This window comes from Asterias amurensis, chromosome 9, assembly GCF_032118995.1.
Source record: "Asterias amurensis chromosome 9, ASM3211899v1".
NCBI classification, from domain to species: Eukaryota; Metazoa; Echinodermata; class Asteroidea; order Forcipulatida; family Asteriidae; genus Asterias; species Asterias amurensis.
This window is the reverse complement of record NC_092656.1, coordinates 21,930,685-21,955,229: the sequence shown is the minus strand read 5'-3', so window position 1 is coordinate 21,955,229 and position 24,545 is coordinate 21,930,685. Positions and strand designations below refer to the sequence as shown.

The 24,545-nt window shown below is 38.6% G+C and overlaps 1 protein-coding gene across 1 annotated transcript in view; it reads right to left on the bottom strand.

Annotated features, from left to right (window-relative positions):
• LOC139941470 (chondroitin sulfate synthase 1-like) overlaps nt 1-24,545 on the bottom strand; it is a 64,295-nt gene that overhangs the window by 15,101 nt on the left and 24,649 nt on the right. The gene's annotated exons all lie outside the window — the stretch shown is intronic.

Genomic DNA, 24,545 nt, shown 5'->3' with positions numbered 1-24,545 from the left:
TGTCTAAAAACAGAGGCTTTCCTTCAAACTTTCATCTTTCTTTCCCCCCCCCCTTTTCTTTTACAAAAAACAGCTCAAAAATTTACCTCATGTACTTGTACATATAGTATACCTGTAACCTTTAATAGAAATGTAACCTTTAATACGATATATCTACAAAAAGAGCCACAGAGCCTGGACTTTCTACAGGCACAGTGTACATCACTGAGCTCAGTACACGTAGATTGGAAGAAAAAACATTAGAGATTCAACTTATCAGTTTGTATCAGAAATGGGGTTATTACATGTTTGTGCATAGAAACAGCCTCTAAAACTAATGGATATGAGACACAAGATTGCATTTAATTTCAGGGGAACGGTGGACCGATTCTGTAAAGTTTTTTTTTTTTTTTTAGTTTTAAAGACTAATGGACATAAGATACAAGATTGCCTTTGGCCTAAAGGAATGGTGGACCGATTCTGCAAAAGTTTGGTTTCTGTTCTTAGAAAGACTGATGGGAAATAAGACACAAGATTGCCTGCCTTTGGCTTCAGGGGAAATGGAGGACCGTTTCTGTAAAGTTTGGATTCTGTAGTTTAAAAGACTGATGGAAAGTAAGACACAAGATTGCCTTTGGCTTCAGGGGGACAGAGGACTGATTCTGCAAAAGTTTGGTTCCTGTTCTTTCAGTGACTGTTCCTGTCCAGGTGCATCAGAGTCAATACCACTTGACATAACCGGAACATAAACAGCAGGTCTGATACAGTGTACGATTGTACAACAGGGGGCGCCTCCGAGCCCCCTGGTCATTGCCTTTGTGCATCCTCAGAAACCCCATTAGTTATGCATGGTAATAAAGCCACACATACATGGGTTTGCCCTTAACTTTCTCAGGACAAGTTACATGGTAAGTTAAGTAGCTGTGGCTACAGCTTGCTCATCACGTAGACAAACACTGGGATGCCCATAGCAACATCCTCAGCATCAACCATATAGAATGTGCAGCCGTACCCTCCAATTCGAACACTGTCCGCAGAGTGCAATGATTCCGTCGACCAGTTGTTTTCAATTGACCAAATTTTACAGCATATTTTTTTTCAATGCTGTTCTTTGTATGGCACTTCCAAACTCGTATGCTTCGTTTTTGATTGAGCCAGGGCACCACGGCATTTGCTCATTGGTAAAAGGCACCCTATGAGGGAAATTGTAAATTTCCACTGGAGAATTTGAAGGGCACCGAGGCAATAACCAGAGGGCATGGGGGCTTGGGGCAATTGCCTTCATTGCTGTCTCTATTAAGTTTCACTATCAGCCCTGGACTTTAATTTGAGACCATAACAATCTGTGCAGGCAGTGATTTTACACAAAGTGGAATGTAATAAACAAGCCAGCAGGATGTAGTTCTGACTGGTATGGACCAATATTAAAATGGCATTTGGCCAGCAGACCACTTCTACAATGCTGATGTCATGCAAACATTACGTATGAACCAAACAGGTGTGACAGTGTTACTGTCATATCCCATAGCCAGCCTTGACAAAACAGAAACAAAGGCCTCTACTATCTTGTAAGAATAGACTGTGCAAATCTCGCGCAGATTTGAACTTCCGGGACCATTGTGGTCCCAACCTTATGGAGTTTTACGTTGGGGAGAATTTGTTTCGTCCATTACTTTAGTCTAATGTAGTTTATGACCATAAAAATGACATATGTTGTTAAAAATGTAATACTAATTAACAACATATATAAAATTAAAAATAAAGTCAACATAATAATGAAGAAAAACCGATAATTAAACTTGACCTCAGGTCAGGTTAGTTGTAAAAAATTAAGAATTGTGCCCATCTCCGATCAAGAAACTTACACAGACGCTTGTTTTGGCCGCGCGGGGTGGAAAGCCTTTTCATTGGTCGCTTGGGCGTCGGCTTCCTCTTTAAAATGCGTCACGCGTTTATCTAACGCCCTTGCGACCATCGTGCGTCCGCGTATAAACCAGCTTTTAGTAGTTTCACATTCGGGCGTAGATTTACAAAAGGGGTTTCAAAACATTTAAAATCAAACAAACATCCTTTTCCCAGAGTTTTACTTGTGTCCATACATAGACTTTAACCGATAATTGTGTATTTTGTTTAAAAAGATAAAACTTATTTAAGCTGCTCAAATGTGTATTTTTGTTGTTCAGATTCGGCATTAAGAATAAATTAAAGCAAAGATTTGATTCACAAAAAAATAAAGTTCTTCAGTTGTCGTGTTTTCTCGCTCCGGTGCGCGCGAGACTTGCACAGTCTATACCCAGTATTGCCCATGAGTTTTCATGAATAGGAAGTTGCTAAATTTGTTATCAAAGGTCAGTATGTCAGTGACCGGTAACAAATGCAAAGCTCACATCTGTGTGTACATGTGTATGTATTTTAGCATTTTGTTGAAAAGTTCAGATCAGGTGTGTGTCACAGGACAGAGAAAGGACCGCTGCTGTTACAGCAGGGAGGAAGGATCCAGCCGTCGATTTCACCAAACTTTTCCTTACTTAGGTCCGGATTAATCTTAAGACTAAACATGTAAGACGAGTTAAGTTCTATATCCATAGATGTTAGGACGCTCTAAACCCATCCTAACTTGAGATAGCGTTTTGTGAAATCGGCTGCTGGTGTAGGTCGTAACCTCCAACAAACTTTGATAGTCTGCAAAGTTTACAAACCTGTTTTTGAAGGAATAAGTATTTCTTGCTCAAATGTTTATTCATGGTCATATAACCTAGAATTACTTTTTTTTTGCAATTTTGTGCAACAAGGGTGAATTTCATGTACAAACATTTTCATGCAAAGAAAAGCCCGCGTTTTTACAAGTTCGTTATTTTATGCAAATGCTAGAAAACATCAAGTGAGAATACTGATCTTTGACAATAACCAAAGGCAAGCAGGTCTACGAAACTGGGTCCAGTTGAGCCATATTATCTATGGCCACTGTGAACTCTGCATTAACCCCAGCCCTCTACCTCCCCTATTTTTTTTTTGGGGGGGGGGTGGCTTACAATCTAATCATTTCTTAATCACACATCCTAAAAACACTCCAAACTTCAAGGGTTCTTACATGTACAAATGAATGGGGCCTATCTGCTTTATATCTGCTTACATTTAGGTTTAAAGACAATAAAAAAAAACAGCTTCACCCCTATCTGATGATACAAGTGATGTATTTGTTTTTGATGTTTTATCAGACCCTCATCCAGCTACTTTAACAATACATAAACTGTTCCTGGTCTGATCGGCAGCAAATTGCGCCACAGCACCTTTCAGAAAGCTTTCAGACTTAAAAATGCAATGGACACTACTAAAAAATAATTCTTGGTTAGCATAAAAACTTACTTGGTAATAAAACATTGTGAGAAATGGCTCCCACTGAACATAGTTTTTGAGAAAGAGGTGTTTTCTCACTGAACCTGTTTTTTTTTTTTTTTTTTATTAGTCAATGGAAACTTTGATGACTAATTGGGTCAAAGTTTTCACAGATTTGATATTTTATGCAATATGTTTTGGATACACCAGATGAGAATACTGGTCTTGATAAATTACCAAAGGTGCCCAGTGCCTTTACACTTGAAGTTTAAAGGAACACGTTGCCTTGGATCGGTCGAGTTGGTCTTTGAAAAGCGTTTTTTAACCGTTTGTTATAAAATCGATATGATTAGAAAGATGTTGTAAAAGTAGAATACAATGATCTACTTAAATATGCCTCGAAATTGCGTGGTTTTCGTTTTACCTCGTTGACAAACACGGTCGGCCATTTATGGGAGTCAAACATTTGACTCCCATAAATGACCGACCGTGTTAATGAAAACCGTGCAATTTTGAGTGATACTTGTGTTGATCATTATATTCTACTTTTAAATCATCTTTCTAACCATATGCATTTCATAACAAACGGTTTCAAATGCTTTTCATAGACCAACTCGTCCGATCCAAGGCAACGTGTTCCTTTAAGTTAACCCTGTACCTTTTACTGATAAAAAAGCCACCATGGCACAAAGTTACACCTATCCTATGATGCGTTATGATAATCTATAGAGCAATACAAACCATGCATTGAATCCATGTAGACACATCATGGAGGATTTAACTGTTTACGTTTGCGTGTGGCAGAAATAACACATTTCCTGTTGCGGCAGGGAAAAAAACTTGACACAGCGTGGAACATGACATCACTGTATTGAATTATGGGTTCAGGAGGACTCCCTAAGCCGTTGCATTATTATCACTACTTTAAGCCTGTGGTGACTGTCAAAAGAGTCAACAGTGTATAAAATAATGTCTTCATAAAAAAAAACACCCCCAAACAAAAGCAAGGTTGAATTTCCATCATGCTTTTAAAGCACTAGCAGACAACATGGGTAATTTTCAACCATTATTCAAGTGACCAAACATTATACATGAAATATACATGAAATAAACCTGATATAGTTTTGAAGCTCAGTTTGTTTAAACTGAGCTTCAAAACTATCTCAGGTTTATATCACACGCAATTTTGGTTGGTTACCTGCTGGTAATTTTTCAAGCTTAATAAAATTGTGCTTTTTTTATCAAGGGTGAAATAAGACCAAGATGTGAAACAGCTTGGGGGAGGGGTTACGACAAAGGAGAAGGTGGGCCCAGAAATTGCCCTTAACCTTTTCAGTGACTAGCCAGCAGGACCAGTTAGCTTGTCATTTCACTAGTCCATCTTTTTCACTGGTCAATTGTTAAATTGAAATAGAGATCTAATGTTTTTCAACACTGAACTAGCCAGCTTGACCACTTGGAGTGAACTTTGACTGGTCCTCATGTGTTTTTAACTGGAATTTGGCCAGCAGACCACTGTAAACGGAGAACACTGTATGGTCATCACAACAAAACATAACTAAAAAGTAAAAAACACAATTCTTGTCCATTTTAGTTGAGAAACCAAAAAGTTTGTTCCCCCATACAATCATTGTTGTTTTTGTTGGCTACAAATGACAGGAAATCAAATTTATCACTTTGTCTGGGAACAAGACAAACAATTAGTACAGAAACCCAAGTTCCAACACCAACCGAAAACCACAACACCCACCACGGGAAGTGTCTGCACAACTAGTAACAAGATATCAAGCACGCAACGATTATCTTTTACATTATGATTTAATTATTTCATCTTTGGAAGGGCAAGACCATTTTCATTTTGCAAAGGGCACTTCCATTAGAAAATCTTTAAGTCTATGGGAAAAAGTTTTGGAGGGGCACTAAGGCCAGGACATGGGGCAATGCAGGCAATGGCCTCAATGTAATTTTTCCTGAAGGGATATTTTTCTGAAGGGATTTTTTTCTGAAGGGATTTAAACCGGTCACCAGCGACCGGTCAGCCCATGGAAGGATTAATCATGAACGAATGAAAAGAAGGAATCGGAACAAACCCCCAAAGTGCAATGTACACATGTGTTTTATGTACATACATTACACATGGAACAATACAAATTACGTACAAATGAGCAGCTTGGTTTATCTTTGCTATACCTGCTTGTCCAGTAATTAGGTCCTCGTTGTGTGTGTCCCTTTCCAGCACGACCAACTTCCTCTTGTAAATTATCTTAATTGATAGGTCGTTATCTAGTGTTACCCTTTGTACCTCTGGAGGTGTTATCACACTGGGCACCTGCTAGTTAGAGATTACGATGTGCAAATGGGCAAATTAGAAAACCCTATTTGATGTAAATGTGCACATTAGAAAACCCTGCTTCAAGCATTCAAGCAATGCTGTTGGTTAGTGCTTGCTCTATGGTTAGTGCTTGGAGGTAGAATTGTGTGTGGGTGTGAATACAATATCATACAGCAAGGACTAGTACTGTGTACATACATATTCAAACCACAGACATACCGTAAAAGAACACAGTTGGGGAAATGTCCCCAGTTGGAAAGTGTAGTAAAAAAAAAAAAATAAGAGCTTCCGCAACAGGGTCCACTGTTGGGGAAATGTCCCAATATGGAAAGTATAGTACAAAACCAAATGAGAGCTTTCACAACAGAGTCCACAGTTGAGGAAATGTCCCCAGTTGGAAAGTGTGTTCAGACAAATGAGAGCTGTTGCTATAGAGTACATGTACAAACAAAAGAGGTGCAATAGGGTCCCCAGTTGGGTAAAAGTCCCCAGTTTGAGAGCAAGTACAAATCCAATAAGAGCTGTTACTATAGTAATGTACATGTACAAACAAAAGAGGTGCAATAGGGTCCTCAGTTGGGTAAAGGTCCCCAGTTGGGTAAAAGTCCCCAGTTTGAGAGCAAGTACAAATCCAATGGAAGATGTTGCCAAAGGGTTAAGTACAAAAAGGTGTTAACAATAACAGTATTTTGAGTGTGCATGAATTGCTGAAACCAGGTTATAAAGAGGTCTGTAAAATTTGTTTTAGAGCAGTACAGGCCTGATACTTCAGGGAGGCAACAGAGGCAATTGCCTCCGTTGCCCCTTGTCATTGCCTTGGTGCCATTGAAATGCTCCAGTGGAAATTTACAATTTCCTCATAGGGTGCCCTTTTCCAGAGAGAAATTGCCTTGGTGCCCTTGCCCTTTCAAAAACGAAGCATACAGCTCTGGCAGTAAATTAATTCTTTCTCAGTGCCTGGCAATTTGTGTTGGCTTAAAATGCGGAATCCTTGACTGGGGCAGTATTTCAGAAGAAGGGGGATTAGTACAAAACGAACATGTGTACAGTATATAAATGACGAATAGAGTGTTGTATTTTGCCTGCCAGGCAAAGCCCTGGAAAATACAGGGTCACTCTTTTTGAGAACTAAACATCAAGTCAAATCAGAGAAGGATAGTTGAGTACCCTTTAACTTAACCAGCCAAACTTTTTACATAACTTCTTAATTTTCAATGTCTGATTCAGTGACCTTGAGACCCCTTACCAGACAGCTACAGAGTAAAACGTTTTACACAGGTCAGCAATACGGGGTCAGCAGGGGTACTTCCTCTTGGGAACAAGGTTGACCTTCTAATAAAACTCACACCTGGATGGAATATTGTTAAGATCAACACTTTTTTCAATAAGTCATTTGCGAGTTTTTTACGACGTCTGGTAAAATGACTTGCTTAGTCACAGTGTACCGTTTACGTTTGAATTCCTCAGAAAATAGAGACAGTTGACAAGCATACAACTGTAACTTCACAAAAAAAAATTTTAAAAAAAAATTACCAAATTTAAATGATTTTGTATGGTATTTTTTTTTTTCCATTTTGAATGGTAAAACTGAGAATAATCAGAGGAAGTCAGCTCATCAGAGGAAAAGTTGCATGCCTGAGTTACTATGTCATGGTTCAGAGCAAGCTTTTGTAACGCAACCTCCAGATGAGCAAACCTTGGTACCATTGTGCCTTACACATCCATTCAGAATTGTGTATTCGGCGTCTCTTACGTAACTAAGCAAAAGCTTGCCCCTAAACTTGTGACATAGCAACTGTCTCAATAGTCTTAAGAATTCAGATTTAAGTGGTGACTCGCGATCGAGCACGTCATCATACCAGACAATATTCAAATCTAAAACGCAATTTGCTTATTTGCTGTAATCTTTTCTCGAACATGCATCGCAAGACCACAAAGATCATAACTTTCTTGATCCTTAGTATTTGATCTGCATATTGCAGTTCAAATATGAGCAACGTTTGTTTACATATCACAGACTGTTTATATACACAGAGTCTTGAACTTTCTCTTGTGTAAAAGAAGTTGTATGTCGGTACTTCAGTACTTCTCATTTTATAGCCCACACTAGTCCGGTCCAGCTGTCGCTGAACTTGGTATGGACTGCTGTTTTCCCGGGCCCAATTTCATAGATCTGCTTTTAAGAGCAGACAATATTCCTTGACACCTATCTGCTAACCAGAAAGGAGCAGGAAACCAGTCAAAAATTGTACATGTGACATGGTAGTTTGACTGGTAACCTTATTCTAGTAAGCAAAACTTTGTTAAATAATATAACAAAATCCCCAAAATGATGTGACTTAAAAACAGGATAAAGACAGCATGAAAAACTTTTTTTTTTCTCCTTCTCTTTATTGCTCTTACTTTGGCAGTATGAATATTGGATATAAAATTGCTTTAAAAGCAATACTATCCACCAGCTATACCCTCGCCGAGGTGTCTGAACCCATTGACCCAAAAGGGCAATCTAGCAGGTCTCTCTCCGTAAATAAACTGTACTTGGTAGATGCATAAAAATTCCCAATGTTATGGCAGTCTAATCCGCAACCTAATTGATCTGCCATGCAAAATATAATTGCAAAAATAATATTACACTCCCAAGTCAACCAAGTAAAAATACAAATTCTGAGTTGGTCCAAGTACACTATAAATATATTTGAGTTTTTGATCCCTCATGCCTTATCGCCCCCCCCCTCCCCTCTAAAAAGAGAGTTGAACTTGTAGTCTGAAGTCACATGTGATTTCATGTGTCACCATGGTTCAGTGGTTAGATTCACAGGACTTGCAATTACAAGGTTGTGGGTTCGAATCCCTACCAAGCTAACCTAAACCGTTGATTTCACAACGACCGGTTGATTTCACAACGACAAGAATAAGTATTGTCGTGTAGCTACTATTGATCACAATTTCTTGATTTGTGACATTCATAATCATAGATGTTAAATAAAGATTGGCTATTGCCAGCTTTGTGTTTATATCCCCTTGTGGGGGCTTGCCGAGTTCCCTCGGCGGGAAGATCATCTAAACAAACCGACAACAAACAAACAAACAAGCAAACAAAACAACGACATGTGGCTTTGCCCAGATTTAAGCTTCAATATACAAAAGGTTATTAAACCTCTCATTAAAAAACATGAGAACTATCTTTCCCGTGGATTCTTCCCAATTAGTGCCATGAACATTGTAAAATTGTGCACTTTCTATAAGTTTTCATTATTATTTATTATTATACAGTGCACAACATTAATAAAGCTGGGCCGGGTCCAAACAGAGAAGGAACATGTGATTGCTTTATTCCTGACGGCGCATCGCCCCAGGCAATGGGTGGGTGTGGGGGTGACAGGGGATGTCTCATCATTAGTAACTCATTCTAAATCCATAATAAAAACATCCCAGCAGCTTTAAAGAGATTGGTGAACATGCGTCACAAGAAATAATAATCAGCAAAAAATCACCGCAAAATGACCAGAGGAATAAGGGAAAAGAGGTTACAACCAAATATTTTTATTGAAATCAAAAGTTACATCCCCTACACACAGTAACCCTTCTCAGATTCAAACTTTGGGGCATCAAAACCGATATCTTTTTTACATAACCACATCACTTCAAAGTGAAATGTTTCTCAAATTGTCTTGTTTTATCAAAATCTGCTATGGGCCTCAAACCCAAAGTTTTGTATTGCCTTTAGTTTTAATAGTGGTTACAAAACGTCAGACCTGATACTTCACAGCTAGGCAACAAAGGTGGTTGCCTCCATGCAACGAAGGTGATTGCCTCCATGCCCCCTGGTCATTGCCTTGATACCCTTGAAATGCTCCAGTAGAAATTGACATTTTCTCACCAAGCAGAAAATACTTTGGTGCCCTTGTAAAACTGAAGTATACAGGCCTGAAACGTAAACCTTCCCTTTAAACTGAGTTGGCCTATTTTCCTGGAAGTTCGGAGTTCCTCACACGCATTTGCTAAGGATGATAACAGCCCGATACTGCGCCCTAGGGATCCATGTTTTCTCCTGAAGGCTGCGAGATATAACTGCACTTGACATTATAATCTTATGAGTTCATTCGGGTTTCAGGGAGATGAGACCTCCGCATACAAGACCGCTTGAAAAATACTTTTGGGTGAATGTTTCATACTCACAGTTTGCCGCCACCATATTGGCAAAATAATGTAGGCGATTTGAAATGCTCACTAACAGTGCCCAATTTCATAAAGCCTGGTAGCATAAAACAAATTGCTTAGCATAACAAAACTTTTTCTTGGCAAAAACATGTCGCCAGCCACAACACCACACAGTTACCATTGCTGTGACTGGTACCCCGGTCATTTCTTGCTCAGCCAAGAAATTTTCTAAGCAGAATTTTCTACTTCACGAAATTTGGCTTCGATCGCTTGAACAAAAATTGGGTTAATCATCTCATACAGCAGGAAAATATGAACAAAATTTCAGTAAATTGTACACTCTGAGAGACAGAAAAGTTCAAGAAGGTATTTTATGAAAATCCTGAAATCAGGAAAGCTCCTGAGAAACCAAACGCTTGGTAGAATGTTTAAGACATCACATCATAACATTGATGTTTTGTTGTTTTGACTTTTGGTCCCTAAATCTTAAAAACGGATGCTGTAAAATCACTTGAGACACTTCTGCAGGAACTTAAGCCCCTCGGAGACCGTTAAATTAAGTTTAATAATCACCATTGAAAGTAAAATTGTTGGGTTTTCGAATTCACTTAAAAAATTCACTTAAAAAAGAATTCATTTAAAAAAATTTAAATTCAGGACATGAACGTCAAATCAGGACATGGACTTTAGTATGAACTTCTTGGCTGATAGAAAGAAGGTTAAACCGCTCTGTCGTTTGTGGTTCAAGCCGCTTTGGACTCTACCTAGGGTTATCAACTTCAGTGAGTGCATGTAAGTATTCACATACTGAAGCTACTGAGAAAGGTAACACTTGGTACAAGATGTGCTGACAGGGGGTTTGATTGAAGCCAGTCATGTCTTTCTTACCAGCTTCTTTAAAGGCAGTGGACACTATTGATAAATACTCAAAATAATTATTAGCATAGAACCTTACTTGGTAATGAGTAATGGGGAGAGGTTGATAGTACAAAACATTGTGAGAAACGGCTCCCTCTGAATTTGATTTTGAGACCTCAGATTTAGAATCCGAGGTCTCGAAATCAAGCATCTGAAAGCACACAACTTCGTGTGACAAGGTGTTTTTTCTTTCATTATTATCTCGCAACTTCGTCGACCAATTGAGCTAAAATTTTCACAGGTTTGTTATTTTATGGTCTTTGACAATTACCAAACTTGTATCCAGTGCCTTTAAGGAAAATTATAACTTTGGTTTATGGAACTGCTCGATTGTTTTAATCCTACAACAGTTTCATTTTTTAATAATTGCCGAAAACTAGGGAGCGGTTATATGTCCCTGCAGGAAGAGTAATCTGCAATTGGATTACACTATCATTCAAATTTGTTGGGATAAAAAGAGATATTTTGTCCATAACTGGAGTACTTCAAAGTGAAAAATACATTATACTCTCCAAATCTGCTGTACTTCATACCAAGTAAAATTTTGTTGCCATTAATTTTCAGAGACATTACCAAACAAATACAGGCCCTTTAAGACCAACATTACATTGTTCCAGTGCACTATGGCCTGGGGTATGTGTACAGTACATGAGCATGCAGTATTCAGCTGAACATCAGAAGGTCAGTGAAATCGAAGTATAAATGCAGGTCAACCTTTGGGTTCAGTGTTCAGGCTCATATTCTAAATTCAATGACAGTTTATCTTGAAAATCTGCCGACACTTTTCACAAAGACCGTCATAAACTCGTACGAGGGATTAATGCTTCTTCCCCGATGGTTATGTAGGTCATATGGCAGTCGAGGCAAAAAATATATTCAATATTTGAACATATGCAGAGTAACTTTTAAAATGTGGTCAGGGCTACACCTTAAGCCTGGCGTACTTTGCCTAGTCAAAACTGCCATTGGCTCATAAACCCCACTTCTCAACTTCCAATGTACATGGTACTATCCTAATAGAAGCTGCAACTGAAACATACTGTACTTGTTATAAGATATATATTTGTTCCTTTTCAAATGTGAATAATAAGTATCAATATGTTTTTGTGTGAGGCGAGTGCAATAAACTGGTTTTGATCGCTACCAGTAAACTATCTGAAAGATTTAAACTTTGACAATACATGTTTAAAATTTGGGGTGCTAAAACTTGTCGGGAGGGGGGAGGGGGGCCAAGTACTTAATTCGACGGTAAGCAGAGTCTCGTGAAATTACATGTAGGCCCTGACAGTAAGCACAACAGTAGGATGGATCAACATCACATCATCAACAGCTCTAGTTTTATATCAATATCCGTCGTCATTTTCTGTTTTGTTGGGGAGGGGGACGGGGGAGGGTGATTAGAAGTTCAACGTCCGAACATTTGTGCCAAGCCAGGCAGCTGTCATAAAAGGGTGTGGCTATGATTATGAACCGCAATATTCTAGATTCTAGAATGCCAAAATATGATGCAGTAAGCGAACTGATGAATGAGTATCTGCAACTGCGATGATTGATGACCCATGCGCACGGCTGTGAGCAGTGTACGGGGATACATTCGTGTTCATTATCTATTTTTCATGAGGAGTGATGATATGAAAATTGAAGATGACAACTAGCTCGGGATCAAAATTAGGCCGCTAGACTTGTCACCCCACTACATTCATTACTGACATTTTGTACCACTCCATTCGTGTGCCATCTTGCTGTAAACAAAATTTCAACATTTGGTTTTATTAGACTCACGGAGGCAACAAAAGCAATTGCCTCCATGCCCCTGGTCATTGCCTTGGTGCCCTTGAAATGATCCAGTAGAAATTAACAATTTCCTCATATAAAGGTACCCTTTTAATACCAATGAGAAAATGCCTTGGTGCCATTAGCCTTGCCCTTTCAAAAACGAAGCATATGCACATGTAAGCCTGTCACAAGATCCATACTTATTGGTGTGCTTATTTCTCAACAACTCTACCATTTTGAGCAAAACTATTTCAAGGGAAGTTTTCCATCATTACTTTCTTCAAACCATGTAACTTATGTGCAAGCATGAGCATACATTTTGGCAAATCTTATCAATGATGCGCATACCCCTTAAGAGACAAAGCAGTGAACAAACGCAAGAGGAAAAAACACATACATACTGGGGAAGGGGAATATTTGTTCAAAGTATCAAATTTCAAGTGAATCACATTTAGGAGGATCAGGTTAGCTTGCCCTTCCTGTCACCTCAGGGACAGGACAAGGACCCCCCCCCCCCCCAAATCATGCATGTATTGGAGCCTTACACATAGGGTTTCGCACGTCCCTACCTGACTACTTGAGTTTTTCAGTCCTTACCTGACGACACAGGTTCTTCTATTTCTACCTGACAACACAGGTTTTTCAGTCTCCACCTTACTACTTAGAGGAACACATTGCCTTTGATCGGACGAGTTGGTCTACAAAAAGCATTTGAAACCGTTTGGTATGAAATGCATTAGTTAGAAAGATGTTTTAAAAGTAGAATACAATGATCCACACAAGTATCACTCAAAATTGCACGGTTTTCCTTAGTTTTACGCCGCGAACTAACACGGCCGGCCAATTATGGGAGTCCCATAAATGGCCGACTGTGTTAGTCGACGAGGTAAAAAGAAAACCACGCAATTTCGAGGCATGTTTGTGTAGATCATTGTATTCTACTTTTACAACATCCTTCTACCCATATGCATTTTATAACAAGCGGTTACAGACCGCTTTTCAAAGACCAACTTTCAAAGCCAACATGTTCCTTTAACTGTTTCCCTATCACAACCCTTCAATCAGATGTAGCTTTGTAATTGCAAAAAAAGGGGGAAGGCCGATCACACTTAACTTTTGTACAGTGTTTTTCAGATTTCTTTGGCAGTGTTTTGAAAATAAACAGAGGAAATCAGCTGATCAGCTGAAAAGTTGCATGCCTGTTCGATAGGGGGGGGGGGGTGTCTCCCAATCCACACAAACACTCAAGGTCCCTGGAAATTGTACATTACACCATGTACATGTTTAAACATCTGTATCAGGACACATTCCAGGTTAAATGAAGTACAAGTTCCTATCAACCTGCTTTTGTGCTTACCTCTTACCTCAAATAACTTCACAGACGTGACTACTACTAGTACAAACATGTCTGGGAAAAACATGTAAAGTATACTATTAAATGCATATCATATTTTAATAGTGTTAAAACACTCATGACTTTAAAAAAGACATCTTTTCAACAATACTTTGACTGTTGTGCTGAATTTTTAGTGACCTGGTTTTTGACAAACAGTTTTGGAGGGAAAAAAGTAGAAATCACAGAGCAATGTTTTCAGGAGAGTCGCGTAAACACATTGTACCTGCTAAAATAATTTGGTCTCTGAGACATATCACAAAAATTATTGTGACATTGATTTTGTAATTTCTCCAAATCTACATCACCTTGGCAAGTAATGTTTCAAGGGAAGTTTTCTACAATCATTATCTTCAAATCGTGTAAATGTAATGTAAATCTGTGAACATTGTGTTTTGTGTTGTACAAAAAATACCCAAACCCTTTAACAGCTAGTCAGCACATGCATGAATTCTGTCCTTGAAGCATGCAACGTTTTCCAAAGTTACGCCACAAAACAATTTCCACAGGTGAGGCTTTCACACTCATCTTAATACACGCAGGGGGATGATTTCATCCGGCAAATTTACATAATGAAATATATTCCTACTGAACATGTTTTGCGCACACTTGAATGCTAATACTGTGCAACAAATTATAATTGGGTTTTTTAAGTAGAAACTGTGAATTTCGTGTAGATTTTTGCTATCACTTTAGAACCTAGAAATATGAAGACAGACAAAATTTCTAACATCATCGTCAACAATTCCGTAATCTGGCAAACAAATTACCGAAACAAAAAGTCCTGATGATTGATCACTGTACAGCTTGACACTATTGAGCTTTCACTTACAATTTCAAGTCACTCTTGACATTACCTGCTGGACTCTTGGTCAGAATTGAATAATTTCATTTTACAACTTGGCCACTTTTCTGGTAGTTTAAAAAAAAATTGTAATGATTTTCATGTGAATAAATAAATCAGAATTCAGATAAAAGTAGGGAATAATATCAAGGCCTGTCAAACTAAAGATGATCTTTTTGTCTCTCCATTGTATGACAGTCTTCTAGCCTGTTGCGTTCTCAAGTACCTTAAATCCAACTTGTCTTTCAAGAACGGACAAACGCACGATCTCAAAGTATCCTTTGTAGCAAGAGTCCAGAGAGTGTTAGTAGACGCTCTAAGAAGTTGCCTTCCCCCCCACCCCCAATCATGTGACTTAACTGGAATTACTTGTAATAATAAGCAGAGGCCATTCGGTATGCAACATGGCAGTCTTGTCCATAATCTCAACTCGCTCTTGCGAAAACATTGCCCCGTTCCCAACCAACCCCCTATGATAATTCTTGATTAATAAACACAAACAAATATGAGACACTCCTCGTGCTCTGTAGTCTTGACACACACATGAGACACAAATTCTGCCATCTGTGTGTGGATTTTGACGCCCCCCCCCCCCACCCCTTGAAAATCTATTTGCAAACGTTATAAGTCATGTCTACATACCAGACCATTTTTAGAGCACATTGCAAACATTCAAATGTATTTGTTACCCATCAATCACTGGTTCATTACTGTAGACTTTTCAACGACAACAAATCTTGCCGATACTTATTGGTTCAAGCACCCGAAGAATGTTGTTTTGTCGTTAAAAAAATCTTAACGTTTTTTACAAACCAAAAGGTAATAACCCTAAAGGGAAACGAAATAGGTAAATTTCAAATAATTTGGTGTTGAACAAAGACAAATTGACTAGGGCAGGATGTGAACCAATGATCTCCAGATTAATGTGCCCCCGCTCTACGCTCTACTAACTGAGCTATGTATCTAGCCCTTTATATGGGGTCTTGCGTCGATATCTTTGTACTGGGGGGAGGGGTGCTAGTTGGAAGCTATACAAATTTTTACTGCCAGTGACATTCAACTTGACATGAATAACAGGGTTTACATACACACTGGCGTTGACAAAGTACACTTTTTTTCACATGGATATTTTACACTGTAAAATAATGTTAACCCTTTAGATACCTTAGAAGCCACAAGAGAATGTACTTTAATTATGACAGCTGGGGGTAAAAAAAAAACACGTAACTACACGCATGACCTTCCTCAGTTCAACCAAAAATTGAACACTTATAGACAACTGAAAAGGCTGGGAGGGTGATGGAATGACAAGCGTATCAATCATCCTGCCTTGAGGCTGAAATACACGAGTTGACATAAAGGTCTGAAACCAGGGCCCAGTTTCATAGAGCTGCTTAAGCAGAAAATATCGCTTCACGAATTTCTGCTAAGCAGAAATGAGCAGGATACCAGTGAAAAATTGTATATGTGTCATAGTAACTTGGCTGATAACCTTATTCTGGTAAGTGTAACTCTGCTTAAATTTACACTTAACAGACCCCGAGCATCACAAGAAATAAAAAAAACTACAGGTTTGGACACAATGTTGACTATTTCTTTCTTCCCTTGGTAACTGCTTTTAAATTACTTGAGAAGGTAGAACTAGTTGCAAACAGCTTTAAAGCCATTGGACTTTTTCTGAACAGAACAAAAATTAAAAGTTCACCGATTTACAATTAACTTTCAGGGTTTACAGTAGGTAATTGTGAAAGACTTCCCTTGAAATATTATTCCATGAAATGCTTTACTTTTTGAGATAACATTAAAACAATTATCAATTCTCGATATCGAGAATAACAGATTTATTTTAAACACATGTCATGACACGGCGAAATGTGCGGAAACAAGGGTGGGTTTTCCCGTTATTTTTTCCCCGACTCCGATGACCGATCGAGCCTAAATTTTTACAGGTTTGTTATTTTGTATTAAGGTGATACACGAAGTGTGGGCCTTTGGACAATACTGTTTACCGATGTGCGATTGCTTTAAACCGAAAGGACCTAGGCCTACATGTTTACGGTAAGATTGCAAAAACAAAAGTTAATAGCCTGACGTTACAAGAGTCTTTCTCAAAAGCTAAAATTCAACAAAAACTCTGCTAAGGTTGAAAGAACAGGCCATCAATTATTTTTGAGAAAATGTCCCAAATCAGGGAAAAAAAACTATGTAAAAAAAATTTGAAGATCAAAGGAGATTTTGAAAAAATCCTGAGAATCCGGGAAAGAAATCCTTTAAAAAAATCACAAGCCTGGGACGGTACACTGACACTGACAGCTGGCTTTCCTTTCCTGAGAAACCTAATGTCAAAAAGATTGTTGCATGTATCATGATGTCTGGCGTGATGAGAATTTCATACACCCAAGGGTAAGAAAGAAAGCACCTGAGCAGGGAAACAGAAGTACCCCCAAGGTGTCACCCCAGGTGCCTTGACTGGGAGCCATCCCCTAGGGTCAAATACGTGCAACAAACCCCCGACCCAAGAAAAAAACAAGACGTATGATTGATTATGTTACCATGGTGTTACTTTAAGATTGTATTGAAGAATGTTGTTTTATTGTTGTACACATTCATGAGTCTAGCAGAGGCAGAGGAGGAATTCTTATAACTATTTTTTGTCTGAGAAGTGTCACTTCGTTACAAGACTGCAGTAATGGTATATAACCTAGGATATAAGCACAATTTTTGAGCTTTTTGGGAGCTTTTATTTTTCCTCAAAAGGGCATGGCAATGCAGTGTTATTCCTGAAAGACGGGCTACAAGTCCAAGGCCAAATCCATCTTTTGTGATCCACTCATTTCCCGATAGATAGAGTTTTATTATTTTTATCAATAATACAATAGAATGGAGAGTGAAATCTATACTTGATTTTATGTCCATCTCTTCAGGGAAGTAAATTTGATTTTACTTTTACTTTTGTAAGTTGCATCAACACGGACTTAAATTTGATTTGAAACTTTGCATGGTGGAAATACGATCTAGTAAGGTTTGCGGTAACACCATGTAATGACTATCTCTAAATGAGTTGGGGTGGTTCTGAAAAGAACCGTCGGTTTCAACTCAACGTTTTGATCAGTTTGCTCTGATCATCTTCTGGAGAAAGTTGGACTCTGATCTAATTAGCTCGTGTCTAGAAAGTCCACCTCGTTCCAACAATTAGACAAACATTGTACAACAATGTTTGTGTTTGGATAGTTACTCTTTTTTGTCAACTATTGCATTTCTGGTTATAAAGCCCTTAACGGCAGTCTGGTCAAATAATAAAAGGCAAACAATTTGAACAGTGGTAAGTCTGAATGGCCACTTGAGCTTCTGAAAACTCACTTCACATACTGAAGTGAAAAATGTCCTGCAGTCCTGATCGGAATGTACCCTAAAACATGAGAGCCCAGACCAGACCAGGGGTCAATTTCACAAAGAAGGACTAGTCCTAACTTACATGTAGGACTGGTTCTAGATATTAAAATCTTAAGACAATTTTAGGCTCAGGTCCTTAGTTAGGATGAGTAACTCCTCCCAACTTGAGATAAAATGAACTCTTTGTGGAATTCACCCCTAGGGCCCAATTTCATAAACTGCTTCAGCAAATAAGAATGCTTTTAAACATTTTCCGCAAAGTGTAAATAAGCAGGATACTACTAGTCACAGATTGAAATACATGTAATATTTTGGCTGGTAACCTGGTAAGCAAAATAAATATTCTTTTTCCCTAAAGCAAATTTTACATCTATTAAACCTCATATTTCTAAGCTACTTTTTTTTCACTTGAAAACACTGGACACTATTGGTAATTGTTATTATTAATATTATTGATTGGTTTAATTTATAAATCTGAGGTCTCCAAATCAAATTCGTGGAAAATTACTGTTTTCTCGAAAACTACATTACTTCAGAGAGAGCTGTTTCTCACAATGTTTTATACTATCAACCTCTCCCCATTACTCGTTACCAAGTAAGGTTTCATGCTAATAATTATTTTGATTAATTACCAATAGTGTCCACTGCCTTTAAAGGAACACGTTGCCTTGGATCGGTCGAGTTGGTCTTTAAAAAGCGTTCTGTAACCGTTTATTGTAAAATGAATAAGGTTAGAAAGATGTTTTAAAAGTAGAATATAATGATCTACACAAACATGCCTCGAAATTGCGTGGTTTTCCTTTTACCTTGTCGACTAACACGTCGGCCATTTATGGGGATCAAAATTTTGACTCCCATAAATGGCCGATCATGTTAGTTTGCACAGTAGAAGGAAAACCACGCAATTTCGAGGCAAACTTGTGTGGATCATTGTATTCTACTTTTAAAAAATCTTTCCAACCATATGCATTTTATAAAAAACGGTTACAAACGCTTTTGTTTTGACTAACTCGTCCGATCCAAGGCAACGTGTTCCTTTAAGCAGCTCTGTGAAACTGGGCCTAGTTGAAGTTGAACTCTTTCTTTGGCAAAATTACAAGTACAGGTATGCATCACAAAAGCAATCTGTGCTGGATAGATAATTCAACGGAGATAAAAGCAAACTATAAGATTATATTCCACTGATAAATGATAACGTTACATTCCATAGACCATCACTGATATCTTGTTCAATGCATAGAATGTTATGTTCTGTGACTTTTTCCAATCAAAGTTTTTTTTTTTCATGATGGGCGTCCCTCATGTACATTATGCTTTTGGCTTTTAGAACTGAGCGATTGTTGTAATCCTATTATATGAACGAAAATCTTATATTTTCATATTGCTACATTAAAGAATTTGGGTACTTTTTCAAAATGTCCATAGATTTACATTAAACTTACAGGGTTTGAAGATAATGATAGTGGAAAGCTTCCCTTCAAATATTACTTACTGAGGTGCTGTGGTTTTTGAGAAATGAGTAAAACAATGTCATATAAAATAATACTTAAAAAAATGTACGTCTCATGAGACGAAAGTTATTCTCATGACATTGTTTTACTCATTTCCCCAAAACTACAGCACCTCAGCACGTAATACTTTCAGGGAAGCTTTCTACTATCATTATCTTCAAACTGTGTAAGTTAAGTGTAAATCTGTGGACATTGTGTTTTTTGTCCTACAAAAAGTACATACACCCTTTAATTTGAAGTGAAATATTTCTCAAAATGCTTTATACTTTGAAAGCTGCAGTATGCTTCTTCTTCTAAAACCCAGTGTTTTGTTTTTATTGCCATTAATTTTGCGAGTGATTACCAAACAGGTACCATCCCTTTAAATGCATAGAATGTTATAAATGTTTTTTTAACCAAGCAAAGGTTTTTTTCCACGATGGGCATCTCTCTGTCTACTTTAATGAGTTCCTTGCAAATTTCAGATGATTAGAAAGAGTGTGTGCACGTACATTACATGCCATGTGTAGAGGCACATACTGTAGAAGTCATCCAAAACACAATACTTCTATTGAATATGACACTAAAACATACACACATGTATTGGGTTCAATCAGGAAATAACTAAACAAACTCTAATTACAAAGTGGGTTTTCGGTTTCATCTTAATAGGACATTGCTAGGAGGCTCTGTTACCTCCTGTCGAGCCTGATTCATTACACTGTGTGTGAGCTTCCTCTAAAACTTACACTTATGATGGTAATAAGAGCAAAAATATCCAACCGCACTTGTATATAATGCATATCTGACTTACTACAGCTGCAACCACAACGCAGCCAGCTTAGATCATCCACATCTTCCCATCAGTTTATTGTGCCCAGAACCCATGCTGGGTCATTTGCAGATCACTCACTCTGCTATTCTGGACCAAAAGAATGGAACACTCTCCCTTACCACATCAAGTGTTTTCTATTCGAATAAGTGTATCAAAATTAATTTCATCCAACTGTCTTGAGCGCCTTTGAACAACTTTGGTCGATTTTGGCGCTACATAAATTCCCTCTGATTGATTGATTGATATCACTGCTAAGTCTCTATAAACACAAGCGGGTCTGGAATTACATTGAGGCTATGGCCTGCATGCCCCTGATCTTGGTGTTGGTGCCCCTCCAAGACTTTCCCATTGACCTTTAAGTATCTTCCACTGGAAGTGCCCTTTGCAAAATGAAAATGGCCTTGCCCTTTCAAAGATGAAATTCCAGGCCTGAACAAGATGTACACAAAAATGTGTGGACAAGTAAAACAAATTTGCTTCACTCATGAAAAAAAATAATAATAATGGGAAACCCCAACCCCTGATAGATACAAAACACATTTCAACGACGACGTGTTTATGCCACACATCACACAACTACACCAACCTCATCAGTCATAACACAACCGGAATTCATTAATTGCACCACTGGGGAGAAAACAGACAGTCAGTGACGACAAAAATGCTTCATATTTTCTTTTTTGCAAAGCAAGCTATAGGGACCCTTAAGTTCCCCAATGAGGCGTGAATGATGGATTCCACAACTTTCATATGGTATAGAAACGACACAATGTGGTACATTTGTACCTAATGTGGTAATAACAATAATAAAATAACGCCCTTTTTGGGTCCCACTGGCCCGTGACTGGAAACTTCATAGCAAACACTACATAAACATACATGTACACCCCCATCATAGCAGTAGTCGATGCTGTGATAGTTGAAGGCACAAGTGTGCTAAACTCAGAAAGTTCACACTTTCTGGAAAAAAACCTTGCCGTCCAAATAACACCATATGGCTCCTATTGGTAAAGTGGATGTTATTATTCATTGTTGGCACTGGATACAAGGCGCATGCCCAAGATGGTGGCAGCATGGCGAGGTGCTAGTTTTTGGTAACTTAGTGAGACCAAGGACACAACAAAAAAGGTGAAAACAAAAGACTCCATAAGGGAATTCTAAAGAAACCGTTACTCCACAAGAAAATTGGTGTACATAGCCAACAGGATAACTGTTAAGTGCAGGCATGGAAAGAACAAAAAGAATGCTCAAGAAGGCATGCATTTTTGAGAATGCCTGGTCTATAATTAGCGTAGCCCAAACAAATCACTCGGCTGCAGATGCTGTGGGCGAAATACACAAACACACAAAAAAAGCTTGATACTGACTGACTTCAACCCATTTACTTTAATTCCGCTTGAGGGGTAAACATGCTCCCATTTCCCATTTAAACCTACGTGGTGTGGTACTGTACTTAAAGGCAGGGTATACTTTAGGGTAATTGTCAAAGACCATGCATCCCAACTTGGTGAATCCATACATGTGCATGAAATAACAAACCCAGAGAGAGTTGCCAGGCTCAGTTTGTCCTAGAAGTTGCTAGAAAATAACAACAAGGAAAAACATCACCTTTGTTGCATAGAGCTGTGTTTACAGATGCCTAAGAAAGGCTTCACGACTGAAGCCTCTTTCAGATTCAAATTTTGGGATGAACAGATACCTTTCTCTAAATCTACAATGCAGGCCTTGAAATGACCCATGGCAACCACAGCAGTTCCTTTCAGGCAGGCGAGATGCTACACTGGTCATGACAATCTGGGCCGTATATTTCCCATATATACTCCAAAGATGCATTATAAAATTACGGCTGTACAAGTTTTAAGATTATGTCCCCTTCTTCCTATCAAAAGTTGATAAAATCGGACAGTGCAATCTACATAAAATGTGAGATTTGATATTTTCTTCCAATGAACTACATGTACATATAAGTCCAGGCTCTCTTATTCAAAATTAAGACTCATATGGAGCCTCTTGCTGTCAGCCATCAAGCAATGACCCAATATTACAAATTGAACATAAATGACATCATCACAAGCTCGTTGTGACATTCTGCACTGTCAGCCAGTGTGGATATGAGTTTGTAAACCCCTCCCCCCTCTCCCCCACCTGTTGCCGAGTAAATGTTGTGCTGTCAGATTGGCAGCTGGAATTACTAGCGATATATTTTTGGGTTTATTTTTTATTTTTTTTAGTACACATAAAAAAGTACACGAACATGAAACAGTATCTTGACGAAGACTAGAGCAAGCTATTCAAAACTTTGAGACCTCAAACAAGAACTCACTCCGCGGTTGTGAAGTTAACGATCCTCTATAAATTAAAGTAGTAGTCCCAACCAGCCGGTTTTCTACCTTCCGCCCAGGTAGTAGTTTTAAAAAGCAGGACAGTTCTTTTCAAAACTGAGAAGTCTCCCAGATTCCGAACATCTACTCCGCGGTAGTAGAATACAAAGCAAGACAGTTCTCTAAAGAAGAAAATCTACCTGGCAAGTAGAAACACACACATGGTGTTACCACAAACCAAATACATACTGAAGCAGTAGCCCTCAGTACATGTTTATTTACACATCGGCCTCGCACATGTTCTAGTGAGATGAAAGAGGGTACCAATCGCACCTCTGGCTGCAGCATTCAACAAACGGACACCAACCATCAGAAATCTAAGAAATGATTCAGGCATGAATTGTTTCTCTTACTCAAATTGTGTCACTTGGTAGGGAAGTCTTTCTCACAAAGTAAGTTTATGAATCTTTGGTGTGTTTACCAATCTATGACCCTAAACACAAATGTACCTTTGAAGCCCACATTTAAAAAAACAAAATGGCGGAGCCTAAGCTGCAGCCAGAGCCAAACTCAAGTTCCATTGCAAGTGACCATGACATAATTTCAGTTACACGTGATTTTTTTTCTTTTCTTCTTTCCACTACATACACGGAAGTGGCAATTTTTTTTCTCCAATTTGCAATCGGGAAAAAAGGAAGTGAGACTCGAAGCTTTACACAGTGTGGAAAAGTATCAGTTTTGTGACAGTTCCAAGTGGTTTTGACATTTCTGACAGTGTGTTCCGTTTGTCTCGTCAGAAAGAGAGAGAAGAAGAAAGTTCTTAACACGCAAAGTGAAATGTTCCCGAATTGATTTTTATCTCCCATGATTTAAAAACCAAAACATCTTCATCGCACAACAGTCATCACTTGCCCACACTGTACAAGCAAAAAGAGCCAATTATTAAGAGTTCAACTCATCACATGTGACAGACAAGGACGAATTTATCAGCACGACCTTTCCTGGACCAGTTCTTTTTCATTAAAATCTTACGCCTTCCATGTGAAAAAAAAATTGTTTTCTGAAACTACATCTTGACGAGAGGGTTTTGTTGACATGTTGGACGATACAGGATATTGTGTCACCACCAGTTACCCACTCCATTGTGATAAGACTGTCCACCAATTCATCGTCAGTGGGTAGAAGTTTCTTGAATCTTTATTAATCTTCCAATACAAGGGTGGGGATCACAGTACGCAGACTTGCATGTCCAATCTTACAACTTTTCGTGATGATATAGATTTTTATCTCAATTATGTCAAGCTTACGTACAAGTACATGGGTGCCCTAAGAGTGTCTTTATGCAATGGACCCCACAACAGAAGTTGTTGGTTAACCTGGACCCCACAAGGGAATTCCTTAGAAAAGTGAATAAGAGAACAACAATAGCAGGACCCAACAAACCTGATCCGTAAGGTTCTGGGCAAACAGAAGGGCCCCTTGTGGCACCACTATCTATAATCCCTCCTCCCAGGCTTTGAGTTTCACTCTCAAAGGGGCACAGTAAAGCCAGGTTCATACTTCCTGCGAATGCGAATGCGAATTTGACATGAATTTGACGTCGTAACCCTCGTTTCGCAGCGATATTCGCAAGTGAGTTGAGCAGAGTTGAACTGCTACGAATTATTCGTTGCGAATTTATGACGTCAGCATTTGCTTCACATTCGCATTCACAGTAAGTATGAACCGGACTTAACTTTCCTCTAGTAATTTTCGTAAGGGGCACTT